We start from the raw sequence: 19034 nt of genomic DNA on the forward strand, positions 1-19034 counted from the left end.
ACCTGTCACTCTTTGTACTAATGACAATTCTTAATAAACGAACTATAGCTACAGCGTTGAGTAAAAAGGCATATATTTATATATATATATATATATAATATATATATATATATATATATATATATATATATATATATATATATATATATATATATATATATATCTACTACAGATATTAAGGTGACCATATATATATTAATCTAGGCATTATGGGGACCGCTGGGTTAAGGCGACAAAAATTGGTCTCCTTAATATTTTCAGTCCAGATTTGATGTATCAAATGTCAATAAAAATGTCTATTGACAGTAAGTTGATAAGCTTGAATGTTTATTTACGAGATCATTTCATTGTTTTAAATATTATTCTCTTTTAATATTAAAAAAATATTCTTAAACTTTTGTGTTAGTATATTTGTGTATCCATAAAAATAGCTATTAAGGCGACCAGGGAAAAAATCATAATTTTGGTCAAAAATAGCTATATACTAAGCATTTTTTATTTGTTTTACTTTATTTAAAGCTTATTGTATATTATCCCGAAGTTTCATTCCATAAAAAACAGAAATGAGGAAATTCGATATTTCGTGTACCATCAGCATCCAAATTTTCAAGTATACAGAAATTTAACTTTCCGGAATATAACGGAAATTTTCGGGTATCTCCGTGGTACCATCTCCGTGCAATTATGCAGTATGGCGTTCATCTCTTACAGAAAGAGAATGGTAACTTGGTAAGTGTTTAAAATACATATTCAACGTTTTTTCGTTTATTTTTATGACTTTTGTACAGTTGTATAAATCGTCCACCCTTTGGATGAAAAGCAAATGATTTATCCGGATTTTGTTCATCCGAAACTAAATCACTAGTATCAACATCCGGTGTAATTTTTGCTTGTATTTTGGAGAAACTCGATTGATTTCTAGCAAACTTGGTTTACCACTACTGTACATCGTCGCTTATTATTATTTGGTATGTTCCAATCTAAAAAGTGATTTGCTCCCATAACATCTCAGATTTTAATAAATAAAAGACGAAAGGATACAAATGCCTTACATTTTGTTTGTCAATGTCATGTCATTAGTCATTCTCATCACCTTTGAATAGCAGAACAGAACGAACACTATCACCAATTCGTATTGTGGCTTTTTGCATGTGTCTTAAATTCTCATATTTGATAATAAATGCAACAATAAAATATTTCCCTTATTCTGCCACAGTTATGCACCAGTCAATTGTAACAATGGCGCCCAGGTCTTGTTTATACCGGGGATAGCAGGGGAAATGGGCCATGTTTTTACCTTCCAGGTGGACCGGCAGTGCTGAGTGAATGCGGTGTTATTGTTTTTGCGCTGATAACAGGGATTGGGCCTAACCTAGGATGTCCCCAGGGGCATTTGACGGGGATCTGGTCATTTCGTAACCTTACCATTTCGTAACTGCTGATCTTGGTTATTTCGTAACCATTCTGTTAGTCAATTCGTAACCGTCAAGTAATCAATTGCTCATATAATAACCACCATTTAACAAGGTGATAAATAGTACACTTAGCACCTCGTTAAGTGTATTGTTCGAACCTGGATGTATATGGCACAGCAACCAAGACACCAATTGGGAGACATTACTCGAATTCTCACTAGTAACAAGCCAATAATTTATGTTACTCAATAGTTATTAGATATATATATATCATGCTAAAGTAGAAATGATTTGTTATACTACCAAAATATGTTAATTATTTTCTTACATTTTGCTTACTTATAAACAATAATTAAAGACTGATCGCGATGTATTTTTGAGTAAAATTACGTTTACATAAATGATCATTCTTGACCTATTTCATTGACTATATTTGTTTGAATTGTTTAAAATGAACAAAATTTTGTTCTGTTTTTTTCTCAATTGATTCATATTCTGCATACTTTATATCCGAAACCGACAAAAAACAACCTTAAATTATTTGTTAGGCCAAATAAAAAAATAGGTCTGTTTCAGGTTACCCGACCGACCCTATTTTTTCCCGCCGACCCTAACCTATTTTTCCCTGAAAAAAATGTGATTTGGGTACGAAAAGCATTTGTTACGAAATGTATGTACGTAAGGTTGACAATATTAGAGTTGGATTTTTTTAATGTATTTACCGTACTTCACCTTAGAGTTCGGACACCTTAAAATAATTAATTTTTCGCTCTACGAATTCATAGAAAATAACCATTTTTACATTTTATTTACATGTATGGTAAACCTGCCTTTTTTCTTCATGTCTGCATTTTACCACTTATTTTTTTATCCGTAGTTATCAATGGTTATTACGCCTATAAGTCACTGTAGCTCCTTCATCAAGATGGTTAAAATCCCATTCAACACCATTTTATACATGCATTGAAATGAATAAACACCTTTTATCGGCTTCAGATCAAACAGTCCCATTGTGTGACGTCACATAACTCAGTTATACCCACGAGGATCTCATGGAGAGCATGGATATTGTTATGCAGGATTAATGTGTCTGGTGTTTTTTTATTGTAACTTGAGTATTGCATTTATAACTTTAATTCATCACATTTAATAGTTACCTGTATCATTGAATGTGTTGACTTTATTGTTTTCATGCCAAGAAATCCTATCCAATTTTCAATTAAGAAGGAAACCCCTGTATGCCAGCATATACCTGGATTTTAGCAGCATATGCTTTATGTTCCATTCAGTGGTTTTGTGCTAAGGGTTAAAGGACTGACTTGGTTCTCCATGAATTTTTTATCAGTTATCTGCTGTACAGCTAATTCATTTCATTTAATGGCCATTAAGACCAGCATGAAATTCAGGGGAGCAATAATTTTGGTCATTTTTCGGAAAAATCTTTCTATAGTGCATGGTTCTTAGATTTAACGCTTCATCTCATTTTGTTGATTACGACACTTGTCAAAAATAAAAATAAAAATTCAATAATAGTTTATTATTAAGTATGGACATGATTTTCTTAACTATAAAAAGTATAATTATTAATTAACTAAGCTAAGCATTACATCTTTGATATTGTTTATGAACAATCTCCTTGATAACAATATTTAACTATCTAAACCACACTCTTGTTATTATGTTTAATTATGTTTAAAAGATTGAAAACATCAAGTACAAATGTACTAACTATATTTCTTAGTTCCCCGACAGCTAAATATTTTCCTCACGCCGGCCAAATCCTAATAGCCTCTTATAGAACAATACCGTAATCAAGTCGTTTAATTTAACAACTTGAGTACGGTATTGTTCTATAAGAGGCTCTTAGGATTTGGCCGGCGTGAGGAAGTTTTTTGAAACAAATAGAATCACAAACTTTCACTTTCAGTCAAACTTATCAACTTCCGGCTCAAAATGTTATGACTCATGTATATTTAATAAAATGATACCGGGGAGTTGTTTATCTGTGGATGTCGAAAATCTGCTTAAAGGGGCTATACTCCGTATGATAAAATAGCGGAAAAAAAGAGAAAATTTTCGAAAACTGACATAAACTTGGCATCGATGAGTACAATGCATTGAAACTTACTAACTGAAGAACCCGGTCTCCGACACAGTTTTTTTTTTACATTTTGGTACTTTTTTTTACAATTATGATAAAGCGTAACACAGTCCATTAGATAATTGTCCTGAGATTCGTTACAGAAGAAAACTTTTTTGGTGCGAATCTGGTGTACAGTCCCTTTAAGGGTTCATTGTACTTTGCGCTCATTATAAATAGATAAATGAAGGGTCTTCGCATTGATACAAAAAGCTTAGTTCCTTCATTCACAGCAACATATAATTGATTAACGCAAGATTAGCAGCATCAGTAGAAGTTATATGATAGTTAGTAGAAGGAATAGTAGTAGCTGTTGTTGTAGAAGTGGCAACAACAACAACAACAATTCAGCAGGAGCGGCAGTAGTTTAGGGGTATCATCATCATCATTATCATCATCATTATCATCATCATCATCATCATCATCATCATCATCGGTGGTGGTGGTGGTGGTGGTGGTGGTTGTGGTGGTGCTGACGGTGGTGTTGACATTGGCAATAGCAGAAGCAGTAGTGGCAGTATCAACAACAATAGCTGCAGCATTACCACCTGTATTACTAAGACTTAAGAGCACACATATTAAATGACCAACATAGTCGGTTCTGTTCGGTGGGGTTAAATACCTGTTTACAGTAACGTTCTGAGTCATGTTATTATTTGGGGTGGGGGTGGGTCAATATTTTACAGAAAAGGAGTCACTCAAGGACAGCGACCATTGTTGTGAGTTTATGTCGGTCAAAACATGTTCTTTCACAGGTCACGGTATGAAGACACTGCCAGATGAACACAAAACTAAGCAATTTTTTTAGATTGAAACATTGCAAAAACAAATCCCAATCAGTTATACGAAAATGCATTTTAAACCGCCTCATGTGTTCATGATAATATGAACAAAATTGGAGTAAATTTAACATTCGGAGATTCAGTTTCGCCAATGTGATATATTTTTTCAAGTTTCGTTTATATTTCCCATTTTCCATGGTGTATACGTATACTTACGAACTCAATATTTTATACAGTGAAATAAAAACAACAAAGCTTTAAAAATGAACAATAAGAGTGTGTGTTTTTGTTAAAAAATGTGAACCCAATAAATCTGACATTTTAAAATCAATATCCATACGCTTAGTAAAGCATACCCTTAAATATAATTTGACCTACGAGACGGCCAGATTCATATATAATGTAATATAGATTACATTTTCATTCCAAATAAAACGGTTGGTTAAGCATACCATTTTCATTAACATCTGTCATACACATGTATGTCTAAAACGATAATGTTACTCATTAAAAACATCATATTTTTGTTTAAGAATAAGTAAATAATAAGTTTTACTAAATTAAGTACTCTGTAATTTTAATTAATTGTAGTTAACACTTGATACTTCTTCACGTCTTTCTGGGCAAAATTAAATACATTCTTCCAAATCTTGACCCAAACTACAGCAACTCCCTAGATATGAAAACATGATTAAACACATGGTCAGATTCTCGGTCAATTAGGGGTTAATGTGTAGCTGAAATTGGCTCTTGTGTAGAAATGAAAAGTGGAAAAATTGGCTGGTATTTCTTGGCATGATTGATGTTTCAATGAGTATTACTGTACGATTATTGCTTCATAAAGTCTATATTAAAAGTGTGATACAAGTTTCAAAGTTAATTGGCGGATCGTTTTACAAACATGTCATGTCTGTGTTTTCTTAATCTCTGCATTGCCCTTGTTGTTTCTTTAATCCTCCATTGAATATATCACACATCCTTTTCACCAGGCAATAAATCGTTTAGGATGGGTAGTAACCAACTAACTTATCACAGTGATGTATACGGTTAGGTAATCTAGCCAGGCATTGTAACGATAAAGATCAATAATTTTTGTCTGTGAGACTTAGTAACTGTAAAAGTTCAGTCGATGTCCTTTGGGTGTCCGAAAATTAGGTACCTAAAATAAATTATTTTTGAAAATAATAATGGATGTCCGAATTTATAGAATGTCCGAACTCTTAAGGTGAATTACGTTTGTGCTTGTGTGGCAGGTATGTTTCAATTCTTGAACTATATTTTCTTGTCAGATACAAATGTGTCAGATACTGACTTTCGGATTGATATGTCAGACTTAAGTGTGCAATTTTGGCAATAAAACCTGCATGTTACTTGTTCTTCAAACCTGAACCCCCAGGTCCTCTTGACAGCATTGAGGTTTCCTTGGCTAATGGCTTATATGGTAAATTTGCCGTCCCACTCTTCATGTAATTATGTTTCAAGGAGGTTAGTATTCTACAGAGGGTGATTGAAAGCAAACGGGTGCATAAAGAAAAGTAAAACCGTTCCTGGAAAGTCTCAAATAATAGCAGAGTGGTGTACCATAACTTAGTTGAAATCCAACCATCATTGTCAAAAGTATTTAACCAGACAAATAAAGAATGTTTCCTTTGAAGCATGTAACATGTTTAAAAACTACTGATAAACCTGAAAATTGATGACTTTTATTTTTGTTACTTTCTGAGTCAACAGTTACTGAAATCAATATAATATCAAAAAAAATAAATAAAAAAATAAAAAAAATATTCCGACCTACCTACCCTATTTTTTTTAGCAGTGTTACCTGAAACACACCTATTTTTTATTTGGCCTTATGGTATTAATTTCCAATAACAAGATACAAAATTAAACATATCGGCACATTCTTAATACAATAAGCATATAAAAAGCGCATAATCTCATTCGGCAAACTCACTACATTTTACAATACTTCTATGCAATTTAATGAAAAAGAAATTCTAAAGTAATATGGTCTATATATTTAAAAAATATTGGCTTAAGGTCACAATTCCTCTCAATGGTAGAACATCTATGAATTAAAAAATTATTACATTTAATATTCAGCCTGCTTATAATATTTCCTTCGCAACATAAAAAAATAGCTAGTGTGAATGTTTCTATTTGTCATAGTTTCAGAGTTTATTGGCAAATCGCACTACACTATTAGGAATAAAGAAGGAATACAACTACTAGATTTAACTTTGTTTATGTTGTTATTTTTATGTTTTATACTTACAGTAAACTTATTTTGTAAATTCAAATGGTATTAAATTAATTCCTCATAATTATAGGAGTCAACGGTTAAGATATGACCATTCGATTTCTTAACGGTTACGAATTGACTAACACAATGGTTACGAAATGACCAACAATGAGCGGTTACGAAATGATCATAATTCATTTGACAGGGCTTTTACCAGCTGTTTGTCTGTGCAGAGCGGGAATTTTACCTGGGATTGGCTGGACCGAAAGTCAAAGTCCCCGCTATTAGCAGGACCTTGGGGGCCCATGCTGCAATTGACTGTTGCATTATTTGGATTTTTTCTTAACTTTACGACACGCCCCCCTACAGTATTTTATAGTCAAGTTTAGTAATATTTTTTTACAGAAATTGGATAACTTAACAAGTAAAGTAAACTGTACTGAGCTTTTAAACAAACCTACATACTTATAAATCAAAATTGATATTTTAGGGTCTACACTGAATAAACCCAAAATGTTAGTTTTGATTTGCTAAATTCGAACAGTATTTAGTCAATCCACACAAAATTTACAGGATCATCAGATAACAAATTTTCTAAAAATTCTCCGTTTGCCAAATAGGGAAGACAGGATTAAGTGGGATTAAAAGGTTGCTATCTGTGACCAAAAAAATACTGTTCAAAATTGTGAGTATTCATTTATCTTTCGTTCAGTAAAGAGCATGCAATGGCATAGTGGTTGGATTAGATAATCTGACAGCGGTGCTGGACGTCAGGAGTTCAAATATTGTTGTGAGTTCAATGTACCAAAAGAATACCTTTGGAATACACTACCGGGTATTATCTATAAAAATGGCAGAGCAAATTGCCCATATTGTAGTAATGTCTTAGATCCAGCTTGGATAACTTGGACACAGTAAGCGGTTCACACCCAGGGAAATTCTCAGATAAAACAGCGCCTATAAACTTGAACATTACATTTTTCATTGAGACAATTAAAGAAAAAACATTATTGCTGATCTTCTGAAAACAAATCCTCTAACATTCAAATATTTAATTTGTTGGATGAACTAAGGTTTACATTGATAAGAGATTGCTTCAGTTGGATTTAAACTAATCACCAACAAAAATATATGCATTTAAATCACACAATGTAAACAACTGCGCCACAGATCTTATCTGTATGTTTTGGGTTTTTAAAATTTAGCAGTTAAATATAGATTAGCATACTGGTAGGTCTGGTTGGTCTGTTGCTTTAGTTGCTAAGTAAACATAATGTCAGTGATTTCATCACTATTTCTATTAAAATATCAGTTTTCCTCTTCAGGGCTTCTCACATTTGCACCATTTTTTTACCATTTGAATCATAAAAAGATAACAAACACATGAACTTAACACTTTGTGAATATTTAAGGAATGTAAGGGGTCAGATTTCAGATTGCTCATTATTGCTGGAACACTAAATACTTTATTTGATTGTGTACACTGCACTTTCTTGTTAAGCATTCATCCAAATCATTTGGGTAAATTTTGGCAGAAAAACTGCTTTTGGATTTATACTGGTCATCAAAACCGGCACTGACAAAACATAAGACGTGTTTAATTAATGTGCGGGAAAGAGGTTTAAAGGTGTCGGCCCACAACGAAAGGCTTGCGGGTTACAGTACCCCTTTAAGTAGTTCTTGAAAAAAATGATTCTCTGAGGTAGCATTTGATTATGTGTACATTGTATTCTTGTATGTATTTTCAAGTTAACACATGATTTATATAAGGTTTGTATAATTTTAGTTTTATTTAAGTTTTAAAATTTTGATATTTTTTTTAAGATTTGCCTGCCCCTGTCTGAACACTTAAATTCTTGGTCTTTGGTCTATTGTCTGCAACTTCAAAACACACTTTTTGGAACAGGACACATTTTCCTGATATTTTATCCAGTTTGACTGCAATATAAGTTGTATTTATCAGTAATTTAAGTAAAAAATGACATTTATGTTTCCATAATTACCTGGTAGTTATTTGTTAATTTGTTTTAATTCATGGATAGGTTTATTGCAGTGTCATGAAAAGCTGGAACTTTTCAGTACACAACATGCAAACTGAGAATGAACTGTGTGTGCCGGCTTTGTGAACAAAAACGCAAGGCGGCTATGGTAAGTTGCGTCAAGATATCCTTGGGACCCCCCCCCCCCTGGACACGCAATACAATTCGTGTTTCGCTGATCTGTTGGCTGGGATCAGAATATCCATTTAGGGATTTAGATATGTTACCCCAGCCACCAGGCTGAATGTTTAACCGTCACCAGACACTCTGCCATGAATGTGAGAGAGTTTAAAGCTATTTCTTATTTTCCTGTGTAACTATATTGATGTTTGATTAAATTTACGCCGTCGTGTTACTGAGTAACAATTTGAAATTGGGCCAAAATCATCAAGCTAGAGCTTTGCATAATCTTTTTCAAACTTCTGGGAGATTTCTGCCCTTGAAAGTATTTGCTCGCAGCCCGCCTCAAAGTTACACTTCGTTCAGTATTTAAAGCTTTCGGATACACTTTTTTGTTAATTTGAGATCTTAATGACGCTACATTGTACTTCTAAGTAAATAGATGCTCAAAGTAACAAGATGCTCTGGGTGTTCACTGGGTGACAAAGGCTACCCAGTATTGGTTGTTTCTTTTTTCTGAAAAGATGTTTCTAGTGAATTGCCAAGTTGCAGTGGTTTTGACGCCACAGAACCAGCACAGCTCCATGACAAATATATATGTTTTCGTCATTGATGTCAGTACTGCTGTATTGGTGGCCTCACAATTTCTGTGTGGAAATGTCATCTGATACACTCATAACGGCGTATTTCTAGCATAGCTTTCATAAGTGCATGGCCATTCTCTGTCATTTTCAGATACACTGTGTTGTGTGTGGATAAGAAATGCAGAGTGGTACCACCAATTACCTAAGTAACCATTCCCCTAACAGACAAAAGGCTCATGGGGACAGTTCCTGCAGTTTACAGCAAATTGTAGCCCTACAAACTTCAGGTAAGTGATAAATCTGGGCTTCAAGATATCTCTGTACTCACTTTAAGTTTATACTTCATTTGAACAAAACTTACAATTTCAGCATCAAAATCCAGGTTTAGATCCCAGACCGAACCTTGTCTCCTTTATTAAACTTCATTTCAGATAATCTATAAGCCACATACATGTTCACTACTTATGGCGGATAAGAACTTTCGCAAATTGATTATAAATGCGTTTTCCCAGATATACACCCTCCTCTTGCAGATACTGCCAAGCTTGGGTGCACTGGGCCGGTTATCCAGCCGTGTGGAATCAACATCTCCAGCTGAACTTGGGCCGGGAATTATATAAGAATCCTTAGCAGCATGGTGAGCTTTTGTGTATTTATTTCCAGGCTCGTATACCCGTCCAGACTTCTGTGTTTAAGCTTTCCTTTCGTCATTTTTTTAAATAAGGTATCTCAAGTCTTTCAATGAAATCACAACTTTGGAGGCTAGATTTAAATTAAGGAACCATTATGTGTAGAAAGCCTTTTGGGTGATTTAAAATCAAATTAGTAAACAGGATTCTCATGGTTCATGGTTTATAATTGGCCTTGTGGACCTTTCATTCTTTACTTTGGTAAGAGCCGCTTAGGTATGTAAGAAGGGGGGAGGGGGGGGGGGGGTACAGATGTGATAGTAAACAGTGTTTAATAAGGTATATTTGTTTTTATTTTATCACCATTTTGAAGGTAATGATTGTTATATCAGGGATAAGTAACAAGTTTAACATAAACACTGTAACATGTTCTTTATTTCAAATAAAGCTATAAATTATCTCTGGAGAATTTAGTCTGATCTCCATTTCTCAGAAAATGTAGCTGTCTAAGTGCCTATTCCATCAATGAGTATCACTGTCTTTAAATTGCTGTTGTGGTACAGTTTAAATGGCAAAAGTTTTATGGCCCTGCTTGTTTGCAACTCCTCATTCATTTTTGTACAGCGAGAAAAGTAAGGGAATTCTAGAGATTTACTAGAATTATGGATTGTTTTTACTAGAATTATGAATTGTTTTTCTTGAGTTACACAGTACATAAGGAGGAATTAGTGTGTACACAACTCCTTATTTTATTCCTGTTTATTATTTATATATGTAACATAGATGTGTACAAGACCTACGGTACTGTAGAAACATGACATAAAAGAGCTCACTTTGATTAATTTCCTCAAAAAAAGATATCTTTACTGTTAAAGTAAGAACTTTTACTGCATAGTAAGTAATGTCTTCTGCTCATCTTTATGACATCATTACATGGAATGATGTCAACTTCCCAAGACACATTTCCACATGGCGCAGCTCATTTATATATATTGCTGATGGATTGTTTAGAATGGGACAGTTTTAATTGGACATAATGTTTTAATCGCCATTTTACAGAGTGCCAGCCAGTCATTGCTGTTCTTTGCATTGCTGAGGAGGACAGTCCTGCCAACATAACAGTTTGTTCAATAACAGGTAAAAAACTGGTCTCACTTTACATTTTCAACCACTGTTCGATCGTAACAATTATCAAAGAACCGGCTAGTCTCAATCATGAAGCCGCTCTAATTAGAGTCAATGAACGATATAGATCTGGATACAAGCGTCTAGATGATCGAGACTAAATTGGCAACATGAGAACATTTATTTCCTTTCCTGATTTTTGTAAATTACATGAACAAATGACAATTCTACTACCATTTAAAGCTTGATTAATTTTCGGACAAATGTGTTTGTTTTAATTTGCCTTCCGCTTAAAGTAAACGTATATATACTGGGCAAGAAGTGCTGAATTTCATCGTGAATCACAGTGATTATCCAAAGTTTGAATTTGGTTCGGACATGTTTGACGGGAATTCAAAGACATTTTTTGTCAGCCGTCTTATATCACAGGTTTCCATGCATTTTGCATACATTGGTTCATTCCAAGATAAAAATTATAACCTTTTTCAAAACGTTCAATCTGTGAGAGTGCAGCTTTAATAGACCTGTAAAGACTTGTCGATGTGAAACTTAACTCTCAATCAAACTATGGTAAAAGATCAAATGCGGGGCTCCGTGTGCGGCATAGACTGCTAATTTTTATTTAATATGATGAAGAGCTAGTTAAGTTATCTTTTTTAAAAGTCTTCATTTGAAGCAAAAAAATGTTTCAATACCCTGTATGAATTTTCTTCACCGGATATTGATTCATAAAAATCATTGCTCCAGGGTGCGGAGTTACTTTTTGATATATGTCTATATGGAAAAATCTTCTCCTCAGAAGTCAACTTTGTTCCCCAATGTGCAAGGCACAATCGGTGAAAATAATTTCAGTAAAAGTCACTGATTATTATTATTGTGATTATTATTAATAAACTTTTACTATTTCAGGAGACAAACAGAAACACAGAGGTGCTATACATTCCGATGGAAAATACAACAAAAGCATCTCCCATCATTTTGGCGTGGCTCAGATCAAGAGGAGAATTTTAAGAAAGGTAATAACTGAGCAACTAAGAACATGCACGTTGCACTGGTCAGAGTGTAAGATCCATCTCGCTTCATAAGAATTGATAATCATCAATGTATTAAATCAAGAAATTGAAATCAAGAAATTGAAACGTAAGTGTCTTGTCTTTTGCAGTGTTTTTGAAATAGAATATAATTTTAAAAAAAAACTAAATTATTTTTTAATATGATTGTAAATGTGTGATGTTTTCTTCCGATCATTCTCTCTCAAAAACCAGATACAAAAAACATATTTGTAGATTTTTATACGCCCGAAGGGTCGTATTATGTTATGGCCTCCATCGTCTGTCCGTCTGTCTGTCTGTCCGTCCGTCTGTCCGTCCGTTAGCAATTCCGTGTCCGGGCCATAACTTGGTAACTAATAAAGCAATTTTCAAATAACTTTATACAAATCATCACTACATTAAAAGGATGTGTCGCGCGCAATTTCCAGGTCCATACCTGAAAGACTAGAATCACCATGGGGGGGCGTTAGCAATTCTGTGTCCGGGCCACATCTTTGTTACTCGTCCGTTAGCAATACCGTGTCCGGGCCATAACTTGGTAACTAATAAAGCGATTTTCAAATAACTTTATACAAATCATCACTACATTAAAAGGACCTCGAGCCGAATCTTCTTCGGGCGTATAATGCTCCGTTTCGCGGTGCTCTCGTTTTGTTTTACTTGTAAATATAGTTTTAAGTTTGTATTTTAGGCAAAGCCTTTTATTCTGCTCAATACAAACTTAAATATTGTAAGAGTTATGGCCCTTTGTAATTTTTAAACAAATACATTTTATTTCATGTTTTTGTAAGCCCATTATTTAGGGACTTTTAATATTTTCACCAGCAGCATTATAAAGTCAGACCAAAAGTGTCCAGTTAGTGTCCAAACAATAACTAAGTTAGAATCCTTTCTCAAATCAGGTGAGCGATATAGGGCCATCTCTGTGTTTGTCTGACAAAAAAACAATAATCAATCTTTGAGTTAAATTGACAAAATATTGTTGTAGAATGGTTTGTGAAGACATAATATTGGATTACTTTTGTGTCAATAGGATTAAGGTTTCTGCACATAAAAATTATTTAGAATAGCATTTGGGTCAGTCGGTTCACGTTCAATATTACTGATAGTATAAGTGGAAGCAGTGACTTAAAATTAATTACCAAACAGTTTCTGCTCAATTGCTTTGAGTTAACATACGAGTTATGAAACTTGGAATACTAGTTCTTGGTGGCATAAATGAAAGACCTTGTTTTGTCACATTGACTTGTAATCAAGCACTAACTTCCTCTAAAACAATTTCAGGTGATGGTTGGGCACACACAAGAAGACATAGATCACATGTGTCCAGGCATATGAGTAGACAGGAGTTTCACACTCTGCCAAACTTACTTCATCAGAGGAGCAGAAAGCTTCTCAAGATCCCGCACTGCACACTTAGATATAGTCTTTGACTACAACAAGGGGATGAAAGTACAGAGAGGTCCAATTGAAATCAATTCTGTGCTGCGTCATTTCTTCATTCTGGAAGTCGATGGACATGATTTATCATGGCATCAGGTGTGCAGTTTGTCGACTATCAGCAGTCTTGTTCACCAGTTGTGCAACTTGAGCTGGTAGCTTTATTGCTTGAAGCCACAGCATAAGAGGGGGAAGGTGCAGGCTCATCAAAAAGTCTCAAAAGTTGAAACTAGGAAAAGAAGTTTGTCAAGAGTGTGAATATTTGCTTTGAAAACCATCGTTACGATGATTTGGTTTCCTTTGAAACTTAATACATACTATGTGTATGTTGAATGAATTGAGATGCTTAAATAAAGAACCGCTATTCAAATATCAGGAAACTGCATTTTTCATACTAAAGGGTAAATGATGTCGCCATTTCCTGTATGTATTTAAATGAGATATGTTTCCACAATTAATATTTTTAGGGAATTTTTCTCATCCTAATGAATGAGATTAAATTGTACAGCGTTATATGAGCTTAATATGTGTTTTCTGTTTCTTTAAAATTGGTGAAAAATTGTCAGAAGATAATTAGACCATTATCCATTACTGCAATCATACAATCAAATATACAGGGACAAACCCACTGGGCATATAATATAATTAAACCCTGTTCAGGGGCACGAGGCAAACAGAGTTACTTTCAAACGATAAAGCTGCACTCTCACATTTTGGACGTTTTGACAACTTTTCTCATTTTATGTCTTGGATTGGAACCATCCAATTTTTGCGAAAAATTAAATGGCAGATTTTTCTATTTAAGTTAAAACATTGATGTTTTATGCACTTTTCTTAAACCGTTAGTAACATTAATTTTTGAACGGAAATATGAAATCTGTGATCTGATCTTTTGTCAGCAATCTTTTATCATTGGTTTGCAGATAATTACGCAAAAAATTGCTCATTCAAAAACAAAAAAAGTTGTGAAAACGGTATATCTGTGGGAGTGCAGCTCTAAATGTTTAATTTCTTGATTTTACTACTGTATTAGAAATTACAGGGGTTGGGGCATATTTTTAGTGTTTTTATTGCTTTTTATGATTCATACAGTCATACTTTATTCCTCAGGGCATAACTTACAAATAGACAAAACTGGAAAATGGTCGTTTCAAAAGGCCAAAGATAATGCAAGTTGAACAATCATATTGTTCATGGCTTGTATTTTTGGTATATTTTGTTGCATATGCTATAGAAAAGTTGAAAGTTAAAAATAAATTCATAGTTGAAATGATGGCTTTGAATGGTATTGTCAGATGAGAAAAGGCACTTTTAAGAAATAGGTATAATGGTACTTTATTTATTTTGATCAATTTTAGATATTGTATGAAAATTATTATCTTATTTAGTACATGAGACCTTTTAAACAGTTATTGACAATATAACAATGTGTATATGAAGCTTTAGATCAACACTTAAAGCTGCACTCTTACAGATTGTCAGTTAAGACACAAAATTGTCTCAAAATCTGCTGATTTGGTTATCATTCCTTTAATTTAGTCATATTAGATAATTCACAATAGAACCCATCAGAAATGTAAAAGTGCTGAAAATTTCATTTACATTAAATTGTTCGTAATGCTTTTAGCCATAAAACATCATTTTTTTAACATAAATATGATAAACTGCTATCTGATCTTTTTTCAGCATTCTTATATCACTTAAAATTGGGTCTAGACATTTATGCAAAAAAATTGTCCATTTATAGACAAACAATAAAAGAGTACCGGTAGTCAAAACGATCAATCGGTGAGATTGCAGCTTTAAATACACCTTTTAAGACCGCTGTAAAATTCCAATGGTTTGCCTAAATCTTTAAAGCTTGCATACTGTTTAATTAACAACCATACTTATTGTTTAAAAGTGTCATGATATCTTTGTACAATGTTTTTATATAATTCATTAAAGAAGTCAAAACAAATTTGTTTATCTTGTAAATTGTTTTCTATTATTTAAATGACCCAGACAAAAATGGGAACGTCAGTGCTAGTTCTTTTACTATTAACATCCCATGAAGTTTCTATTGATGTAGCAGCAAGGAGGTGTTATATTAAGGATGCATCATTTAAACCAAATTATACATTTGGCACCGTGCACCCCAGTTAAGTCGTGCAGCGTCGGGAACGGGCCAGTATATACACTCCGGTATAGTAGGGGTGGTCACCGAGCCCGAGCCACACTGTCTAAGGGTCACGTGCAATTGGCCATTAATTTGGGGAATTAGCTGGCACAACTGCGAGTTACCGTTTAAGTTCAGATCACGTTTAATGGTTCACTTTGATTAACAACTCAAGTCCAATTAAGATGTTTAAAAGTTGGTTCTTTATTAATTCCACATTTGAGTTGAATAGTTAACAAAGATAAATCCAAAGACTTATTTAACAAGAAACATTCAATAGTCCATGTGATATATTAAGTTATGAAAGTAAGTGAATTAATTATATAGTCACAAAAAAAGTAGTTCAAAGATATTTCCTTAGTAAAAGAAGAAGTACAAAGTTCCTAGTCTATATGTATATCTATAATAATAATAATAATAATAATAATAATAATAACTTTATTTAAAGAAGGTAACACATTAAGACATAGGCATCATATTATAAACAAACATAACACACGACTTATTTACAATGTGGCCTTCTGAAAGAACATACACACGCACACACACATAAATGCTTAGTATGAAAACGTAAGCATAAATTTATGTTATTTCAAAAGGGTACGTATTAAAATGTTATACGAAAACATAAAGAAACATGAATATAATACATTAATTATAAGATCAATGCCGAACAATACATCAATTTGTACCTAAAGGTTAACAAATCGTATCATTAAAATTTATTAACTGAGTAAGTAGGACAGTCACACATGTATTTAACACCTTAATCGAGATATATATAATGTAAAAAAACAATAGTCATGGAATTATGCGTACAATTCTTACAACGGTTTTTGCAATTGATGATGTAAAAAGAACTTCTTGCAGCAGGCTTTAAATGTATTTTCCGTGTTCGATTTACGTATTCGTTCTGGTAAAGAGTTCCAAACTGTCCCGCTGTAGCATGCAAACGAGTGTTTCTTGTATTGAGTTTTATGTCGAATGTGGGCAATGTCTTGTCGCGTAGAAGATCGTAATCCATATCTTGTATTGTTTGATAACTTTATAATGTCTCTTATATAACTCGGTGTAAGATTGTTAATAGATTTATATACCATAACAGCCGTTTGATATTTGCAACGGTATTCAAATTGAAGCCATTCTAATTGTTTAAATAATTCATGCGATGGCGTTCTAATAGGCTTAAAGAGAATAATTTTAGCAGCTCTTTTTTGAAGCATGGTTATTCGTTTCGTATGCGTTTGCTTGCTTTTCCCCCAAACACTACAACAATAGTCAAACATAGGAAGTATATACGATTTATAAAACAAATGTCTCATTTGATCCGTTAAAAAGTATATAATATCTAATATCTAAATATAATATCAATAATAATATAAATATCTAATGTATATATTTCTCCTTCTCCTTAAATGAAAAATGTACATACTTATATACTAACTTAAAGAGTAGAAGTTACCAATCAGAATTAAGTGATAAAAAGATAATGATCGAAGATTTTAGAAAGTGTCACTCAAAAATAATTATTGTCAAAAATAAAATTTACAATTATATTAAGTCTGAGCTAATTGAGAAGTGTCAAAGTCTCAAAGAGTAAAGTTTGTGATTATGATCTGAGATAATTAACTGATAATAATTAAGAAGAGGAAGCAGGAAAATCTTATCAGAAATGTCAAAACACTCAATTGCAATTAGAATGACTGACAAAAGTCTCTTTAGGAAATTATGAAAGTAAATATCATAGAAAAATAATATGTAACCAAAAAAAAGAACAATAATTTTTTTAACAGAATTTGAAAGAGAAAGTCACATGGTGACACATTCATATGCACAACATACAGGCGTGTAGCCGCCTATACGTGAATACGCGGCTGAATCCACATGATTCTGACAAAAAAATCAACCAAAGTTGCAGTATGCGAACTTGACTACATGAATCTAAAACTGGTTATTTTCCAGTACTAAATAATGCATATCGGAACGCCCAGAATGCACTAGATTGCACCATGGTTTTCAAAATTTTCAAGTTTGCCCCGAACCCCCAGCACATTTATGAATCCTCATGAATAGAGGGGTAGCTACGCCCCTGACATAATTGAAACCACAGTGTGGCTAAACAACACTTGTATGTTTATCCTACGCAGTGATCTCCCATGGAAATGCAATCGTCAAAGAATCTGAAGGGGATGTTTATACGGACTACATTTGAAATGCACCAAGTGTTTAAAAAAGTTGATTTCAGTCACGAAGAGAATCAACCATACCCCACACTTGTTGGAGTAAGATGAAATGTCCACTTTCCGCGAGAAAGAAAGTACATTGAAAATGTTCATTTGATTCAAGTGACTATTTTTTATAAATATGTTACAATACATAAAATACGTTATTTTTTTATAATTGTTTACCCATGTTGAATTTTATTTGGCAAATTTATAAGAGATTTATATACAAGGGCATAGCCAGAAGTTCGTGGAAAAGCTTGATAAAATGAAAACAATATGCAGCATATCTTTTAAACTTTCATACAATAATAATCAGGTAATTTGAAATTAAGAATGCGAGATTCATCGTAAAGCATGTTATAACGACAACGTAGTGATCACTATGGAAACAGGTGGTCGCGCATCCCTCCGCAGTTGCTAAAATAACCCATGACAATATCTTGTTTTGTTGACCACTCAACCAATAAAACGGCGCGAAGGTTTGCACATTTGACGTGACGTGAAAAACATCGTTGACGCTGATCGTCGAGTCACTCTTTATGAAATATGCAAGATGTTGGACATGAGTTATGGGTCGGTACGGAGGATAATGAAAGACAGTTTGAAAATGAGTCGAGTGAGTGCGCGTTGGGTTCCACGGCTGCTGACAGAAGATGAGATGAGCAAAAGAGTACGGGAATCACGCCGATCCTTAGCTCGGTACTAAAAGGAAGGAAACCGTTTTCTTGAGAAAATAGTCACTTGCGATGAAACCTGACTGTTTTATTTCGACCCTGAGACAAAACAGCAAAGCAGTCAATGGAAGACTACCAGTTCCCCGCCTCCGAAGAAGGCACGACCATCCTGCTCGATAGGAAAGTATATGTTCATTTTCTTCTTTGATGTGCACGGTGTTATCCTACTCCATGCAGTTCCGCAGAGCCAATCTGTGACGGGTGCTTCCTACTAAAAGGTAAAGATTTATATAACAAAATTCATTTTTATCAATATTTAGGACTTGATAAAATCTGCATAAAACAATGTTTTAAAAAGTTTATGATTAAAAATATGGGATTGAATAAGTGTTAGTTTTAATTATATTTG

The 19034-nt window shown here is 33.6% G+C and overlaps 1 long non-coding RNA gene across 3 annotated transcripts; it reads left to right on the top strand.

Moving 5' to 3' along the window:
* Window positions 1-473: 473 nt before the first annotated feature.
* LOC128244823 (uncharacterized) lies at window positions 474-15519 on the top strand. Of its 3 annotated transcripts, none has more exons than XR_008262995.1 (6): window positions 474-968; window positions 9474-9609; window positions 9856-9959; window positions 11011-11088; window positions 11986-12092; window positions 13413-15519. It is a non-coding gene; the product is annotated as an uncharacterized LOC128244823 (long non-coding RNA). The 3 variants fall into 3 exon arrangements; XR_008262996.1 differs by having other exon boundaries at window positions 474-729; XR_008262997.1 differs by lacking the exon at window positions 474-968 and adding an exon at window positions 8633-8727.
* Window positions 15520-19034: the final 3515 nt, after the last annotated feature.

This window comes from Mya arenaria, chromosome 8 (assembly GCF_026914265.1).
Source record: "Mya arenaria isolate MELC-2E11 chromosome 8, ASM2691426v1".
NCBI classification, from domain to species: Eukaryota; Metazoa; Mollusca; class Bivalvia; order Myida; family Myidae; genus Mya; species Mya arenaria.